Here is a 7,206-nt window from a genome sequence, read left to right on the forward strand (position 1 = left end):
TTATCAAAGAAGTGATTAAAGTTGATTAGAAGAAGCCATATATGGTCATAAGCTTAATATTTTGAAACCAAGTCAAGAGTATACTTGATATTTCCGAAGCATACTTGAAACCAGCACATTTTGCGTTTCACAATCTGATTAACACTTCCTGAGTTGCATTGAATTTGTTTTTAACAATTCTATGGCTGCTTGTTCCAGAGGTAAATGGTACGCTGCTTTTCTATGACTCTAGAAAAACCAAAAGAGAACAAAAAACCAAAACAATAAAACATGTATTGTCACTATGAAAAGATATATGTATATATTGTGCTGAAGATATTATGTGATGTTTGCATAATTAAATTACATAAATAGTTACAAAATAAAATGATTAAAGAATAAAAAAACTAAAGTATAAACAAAAAATTTTCACTCTATAATAGAGTGAGAAATAGAGTTATTATAGAGTGAGAAATAGAGTTATTCCTAATATAGAGTAAAAAATGGAATTGCACCAAATCAAAAACTTGTAAAAGCTTACAATATTGGGACAAAGTCTTGTAAACAGTTTTCTCATAAACAATCAACATGATCATAAAAGAAATATTACTCATTAAACTATATTAAACCAATTCTCTTTCACTTGTTCTTGCTGGTGTAATGGTCTCGACCTCACTGTAGGACGCCACCATGACTTCTGAACATAGATCACTCCTTCTCCATATTTGGAACGTGTCATTCTTTTTTTTTCCAGTGATTTCACCATATTCTCAATTTCTCCTATCTTTTACATGTCATCTCTTACTATAAATGTTCCTTGTGGTCTAAGAATTATGTCCACTTCAGCCATTACAGACACCAAGCTGCACCTAAAGGATTTTGCATTCATAAATATAAAAAAGGCAATATAAATGCATATATGTGAGAGTACAGTACATATACCTACATCTTCTTTAGTGCAGAGAGTAGATGAATCATCATGAAGGAAGGTCCTAAGTTTGAGGGAACTACATTAATCACATAGAGTTTCAGATCCTTCAATGCAGCAACAAAACTGAAGCCAGAAAGAGAGATATATCATTTAGTAACTGATACATGGAGCCAATTTTGTTTTGGTTAAAGATTTTTTTCAGTACTTACCCTGCATAGACAGCTCTCAATCCATAACGTTTCTCACATACCACCAATCAATTCCCACACCCTTGAAATATGAATTTGACATCCTCTTGTGCAGATTTCCATATGCATCTTCCTTAGAATCCAACCAATGATGAACAATCTCTACTTTGGCTACTTTTCAGACCAAACTGCTTCCCGTTTTGTTGACTTTTCTGTCACTTTGTGCATACATGTCTCAAGTGGAACATTTCTACACCAAACGGATGACCATCTATCCTACAGGAAATGTCAAACATTTTTTTTTGTTAGTTAAAAGCTATATAGCTTCTTTGATATATGGTAGATTGAGATCAACCAGTTAAACACAAGTAGTAGTAGAAGCAAAATGAATGATTATTTTGTACCTCAAGAAAATCGAAGCAAATATTGTCAGACATCCACACTGGAAGCAGAAATTCTCAAACATGATTTTGATTTTGGGGGTTTTGAAAAGATGATCGTTGGAGAAAGCGAGTGAGAATATTTCGTCTTCGTTAACTCTGTAATCAGTACCTTCAAACCCTGTAAATTTTCTTCGTGTGATTGTTCCTTCCCAGCAGAATATGTTGTCTTCCTCTGAGAAAGCTTATATTCCCATTCACCTTCCATAAAATCAAAATTCCATACACATATACATGTATAACTCTAAATCAACAGGTTCGGCTTTGTTTCCACACTGAAAATAAAAAGGGAAGGTAAGATAGCTTACCAGTAAACCCAGATTGATCATGCATATAAAAAGCCAATAATGGGCTACGAAAAATCATTAATTTGCTAACAAATGAGGAGGTATGGAAATCACTGATAGTAGAAAAAAGAAAAATCAAAGGAAGATGATAAATCTTTGTTCTTTGAGGTTGAAATCAAAGACCAACCTTTTTATAGGAAGCTCAGATTAGAATGACGTAGAAGGGATAAGGATAGACCTGGCTATTTTCTTAGGAAGCTCAGATTAGAATGATGAATTTCTTGGGGGGTAAAGCACACCTTTTTATAGTGGAAGATTCTGAGAAAGAAAGTAAAGGGATGGCTAATGAGTGCGTTAAAGACGACGCATTAAATCAGCCTAACTCCGTAACGTTTCCAGATTTTTTTCAATCGGAAGATGAAGATTCAAAAGGGAGGAATAAAGGACGACGCCGACTCATCGCATAACTCACGAAGGAATAAAGGAGGATTGAAAGCGTTGGGTTCTGGATGAACAGACACGTGACAGTTTCTAGAGAAATGAATTTGTGACATGGCATCTTATGTGGATAACCCAGGAAAGATGAAAATGCTACTTTATATATAAAAATCCACAATTTGTTAAATTCAGAATCTACTGTAACACCTTTGGTTGAAAATTGATATTCATATTTTTGGGATTATTAAAATTTTGAAAAATTTAATTAAGACATAGGCGTTTCGAATGGACTCCAGTATAATTTGTACATTGGTAAAATTTTCTATGAATCATACGTTATGGTTCAGTGGACAGAGCATTTTTATTTTAGAATTATGGTGTTAGAGTATAGGTTTTTTTTTGGTCAACTTAGAGTATATGGTTTAATCAAATTTTCTATGAATCATAACGATGGATTTATATTATAGAAGAACGATTCATGGGCTTAATAAGTTGGATTTCTAGTTCTCACGAAATTAACTTAAATTATTAGGCTTAAATGGTGCTGATATATGATTGGCCAAACTTATTTTTGTTTCTGATTGGTTGAGATATAAATTGTCTTTTTTTTTTTTTTTTTGAGATATAAATTGTCATAATTCATTTTTTTAAAAGGAAAACCAATGGCATTTGTTTGTAATTAACTTGAAAAGGCAGGGACAGAATCCTATGAGGGATTATGCTTTAATAGTCTAGATACATATGGGGTTAATAGTATAAAGCAAAAGCATCAATTGTAAAAGCGTAGGGGTGGATATTTCGGTTTAGTTTCGGGATCGGTTTGGGTTCGGTTTGGTTTGGGTAATTTAGGTTTTATAAAACTCAAACCAATTAAAACCAAAGTAGCTTCGGTTTGGGTTCGGTTTGGGTTTAATTTGGTTCAGTTCAGTTCAATTTGGTTTATATTTAGTTCGGTTTACATTATTATGGTCTAGTTTGGTTTGGTGTAGTTCGGGTTGGTTATAAAATATGAAGACATCAGTTTTATACTTTTATTAAAAAATAATCAATTCATAAACGTTAGAGTGAGAATATAAAAACTTATGCTACATGATTTTATATATAATAGTATTATTTGAATCATATTTATAATTCTTTTTTAAAGATATGGAAGTTATGAAAAAATAAAAAAACGAAACTTTAACTAAAATTTACAATATGTTAATATCGGGTTGGTTCGGTTTAAATCTAAACCAAACCAAACTGTTCGGGTTGGATAAAACATGAACCAATTGGATTATACAAAGAGCATGGTTTGGTTTGGTTCGGTTTGGTTGGTTCGGTTCGGTTCGGTTTGGGTTTTTTTTCCACCCCTATAAATGCGGCATTACTTCTCTAAAGGTGTGTCAAAAGGCAAGTCATTTTTTCTGGCTATCAGTTAATATAATGCAGTATTGATTACTTTTACCACTATGTTTTAACTTTCTAATTTATCATTTGTTTGTAACGAAATAAGGACTGATAGTCCGGGCGGATCCACGGGCACGTGCCCCTTACTAACTATATATTGGTTCGGGTTTAGAAAGAACATGATATATTAAACTGGTTCAATGTCTTCAAAGTTCCCATCATCTTTCAACCAACTGATGATCGAAACCCTGAATCCATTTATTTTTTTTCCTTTAATCTAATTTGCTCTTTTATTTTATTTTATACTTTTACTGGGTCCCATATATGGCCGCCATATATTCTTGTGATTTTCAGTGACTTATTTTACTTAAAACGACCCAAGTATTTTCTTTCTATTTATGTTAAATAACCTATTTCATGATGCCGCAAACTATAAAATTACATATATTTAGTTTATATAACTGGATAAAATTTAGGTATATGCATTGAAATAGTTGTTTTCGTTATTGGAAGGACTAATGTAATTATAAAAAAAAATTCACGATAAAAAAATTAGTTGATAAATCTAAAACACTTTAAGAAGTCACAATATAAAAAAAAATCACGATATATTTTTTGCAATATTAAGAACTAAAATATTTATAGTTAACTTCTATTATGTATATATTAAAATAATATTTTTAAAAGATTAATATATTCTCCAGATTCAAAAAAATTTTGGATCCGCCACTATTGATAGTAATGGTTTGTTCCTAGTTATAGGTATACAAATGGTGTGTTTTTATGTTGTAAAGTAGGCTAGCAACTTCGCTATTACCAAAAAAATATTCCGATTGATGGTAAAAATAAACCTGAGTCAATATGTAGTGTCAAATATTTTGAAAACCCTTTATCCGAGAAAGTAGTGTCAAATATTTAGCTAAAATAATAGATATTTGTTATATAAAATTATGTATACTAGATTTTGATCCGCGCTTAGAAAGCGCGGATTTGTTTTCAAAATTAAACAAATCATTTAAAATGAATTTCTTTATAAGATGATTTATAGGTTTGAGCACATTTATCAAAAAAGATGAACCGAATAACACAAAAACTGAAAAAATGAAACTCAATTTAACTGAATTTCATAAATAACCAAGCATATCATATATTTTTGAAACCAATAAATTGCTTTCAAAGATTAATAATTTCAATTACAGCTTAAACTAAGTAAAAAGATATTGAAATTGAGTTTACTTGGAGATGAACAATGTTTTATTTCTTATTCTTCTTTACTTTAGGTACCCAATAATGATCATTAATTGTCTCTCTAGCCACAGGTAAGTGAACTAAAATTCAGAATGACAAAAGATCAAACATATGTTGCATTACACATCATAGTTATAATCAGACCTTTACATAAGTTTCTGCTTTCATTACTTTAAGACCTTTTTTGAACCTATTAACTGTAGCTTTGATATCTATCGTCTTCAAAGGTCATGTTGATCACCTCTCCCAAAGTATTCCTAGTTGCAAGCTATTTTCTGCTTCCGCTTTAGCTTTCATTTGATTTAGCACTTTCTTAAATCTATACAAAATAGCTTGGACATGTATTTTCTTCAAAAGCTCAGGTTGACTTCTTATGTCCGGATTCCGAAGGGTTACTCTAACTGTTCCATCTGATGTTCTATTTCGTGTGAAGAAGAGCATGTATAACTATCTTCTCTCACAACAACACATGTCTGGGTTATCTTCCAACATCGGTTCAAACCCGATCCTAGGTAGCCTTTTTTTCCTCTCGTTCTTTTTGGGTAGACACGGCTAGAGATTCAAAGCAAGACCTGTTTTTTCCTACTTGAGATACATACGAAACCGTTGCTTTTTGATGTTTCTCGATGTGGTGTAACTGATAATTTTGTTTCTTATCTTGTTGCTCAAAATTTCTTCTCTCCTCTTGTTTATGTAACTCTTCAAGCAACCCAGTCAATCTATCAGACTATTCATTCTTTGTCACTCTGAATCCGTCAAAGTGTTCTACTGAACTTGGAGATTAGGTAGAGAGTGACTGTGAACAGGTTTGAAACTATGAATGTTCTTCGATAAGATGAGTTTTCTCTCCCACGAAATCATCATTCGCTAACTCCCATAGTCCCATTGCTGATCAGGATTAGCTTTTCTAAAATCCTACAAGTATAAGTCCAACTATACTTAAACCACAAGAATATAGATCACCTAAATCACAGAAAAAAGAAGAAGTCAATATTTCCAAATTCGTATTAAAAACAAAAAGAAAAAAGAAAAAAAACTAAATTCAATTAGAAAGGGGGAAAATCCCTCAAATCTATTAGAATATAATACAATGATCTTCTCCTGATTTGTAAAGGCAATTCAATATGATTGATTCAGGTCGGGCTTTAGATTTGAAACTTTCATGGGATATTTTGTGAAAAGGATTAACCCTGTTTAGTTAATGATATGGATTTTTGATGTGCATTTTGATCTCTTCAAAGCATGAACTTTTGATTTCTGATGACTATTTTTGCTCATATTTTACTTATAAGTCATATAATCTGGAAAGATCTTTGCTTGTTCTTGAAATTAGGTACCAAAAAAACACAAGACTTCATAAAATGTTAGTTTAATAATATGGGCCTTCTATTCCGTTATGGAATCTCTTTGGTATGTCACATGATTTTTTCGAGTAATAAATGAGTTTAGTTAAACTATTTAAAATATAGTTAAAGAAAATAAATGTAAGACCATAAACTATCAATAAGTAGGTGCAACAACCTTGCATAAGTAGATTTTTCAGAATGTTTCTCTTTTAATAACACAGATTTAGATTAATGTGGCCGGATTTAAGTGTAAAGGTGAAAATTAAAAATGATTTTTGGAAGAGAATATAACTTTCGGAAACGAATATATACTTGGTTTTAGGTTTCAAAATCGAACACTAAACAAGTAAACATAACGAAAACTCATATCAAAAATAAATAAAACACTAGAATAATTTATCAACAAAAAGTAAATAGTGTGCCAAAATTTTAAATTGACTAACACATATCTTAAACATAAATAAATGCCAAAAGAAAAATTTGACTGAATATCAAAAATTAATAATGGGCCAGAAAATATTTGACTTTGATCATACAACTTAATTTCCAGTCAACATACAGTAGAACCTCTATAAATTAATAATCGATAAGTAAATATGTGGTCCCATTAAAGTTATAAATTAATAATTTTTATGTATATATATTTTATATAATTAAAAAAAATTATTATCTAAAAACTACATTTAAGTTCTATGCAATATATATTATATACACCAAATAATATAATAAGAATGTCATTTTTTAAATAACAATTAATGTCTATTAGCTGACATAAAATATTTTTTTTTTATCTTAGAATAAATTTATCTTAAAATAAGAAATCTAAATAAAGAAACTTTGGTAAATTAATATCTCCATAAATTAATAAAATTCCAAAGTCCCAACATTATTAATTTATAGAGGTTTTACTGTATATAATTTTGTTTCATATTTACATATATGCAAATAAACTGTTAATTA

At 30.4% G+C, this 7,206-nt stretch overlaps 1 long non-coding RNA gene across 6 annotated transcripts; it reads right to left on the reverse strand.

Annotated features, from left to right (window-relative positions):
- Positions 1–503: 503 nt before the first annotated feature.
- Positions 504–2,343, reverse strand: LOC108833403 (uncharacterized). Of its 6 annotated transcripts, none has more exons than XR_008944154.1 (5): positions 2,013–2,343; positions 1,503–1,813; positions 1,120–1,374; positions 926–1,033; positions 504–848 (listed from the first exon to the last, which is right to left on the reverse strand). It is a non-coding gene; the product is annotated as an uncharacterized LOC108833403 (long non-coding RNA). The 6 variants fall into 6 exon arrangements; XR_008944155.1 differs by having other exon boundaries at positions 1,503–1,739; positions 1,847–2,343; XR_008944156.1 differs by having other exon boundaries at positions 1,120–1,369; positions 1,503–2,342.
- Between the last annotated feature and the right edge of the window lie 4,863 nt (positions 2,344–7,206).

This window comes from Raphanus sativus, chromosome 4, assembly GCF_000801105.2.
Source record: "Raphanus sativus cultivar WK10039 chromosome 4, ASM80110v3, whole genome shotgun sequence".
Taxonomy (NCBI): Eukaryota; Viridiplantae; Streptophyta; class Magnoliopsida; order Brassicales; family Brassicaceae; genus Raphanus; species Raphanus sativus.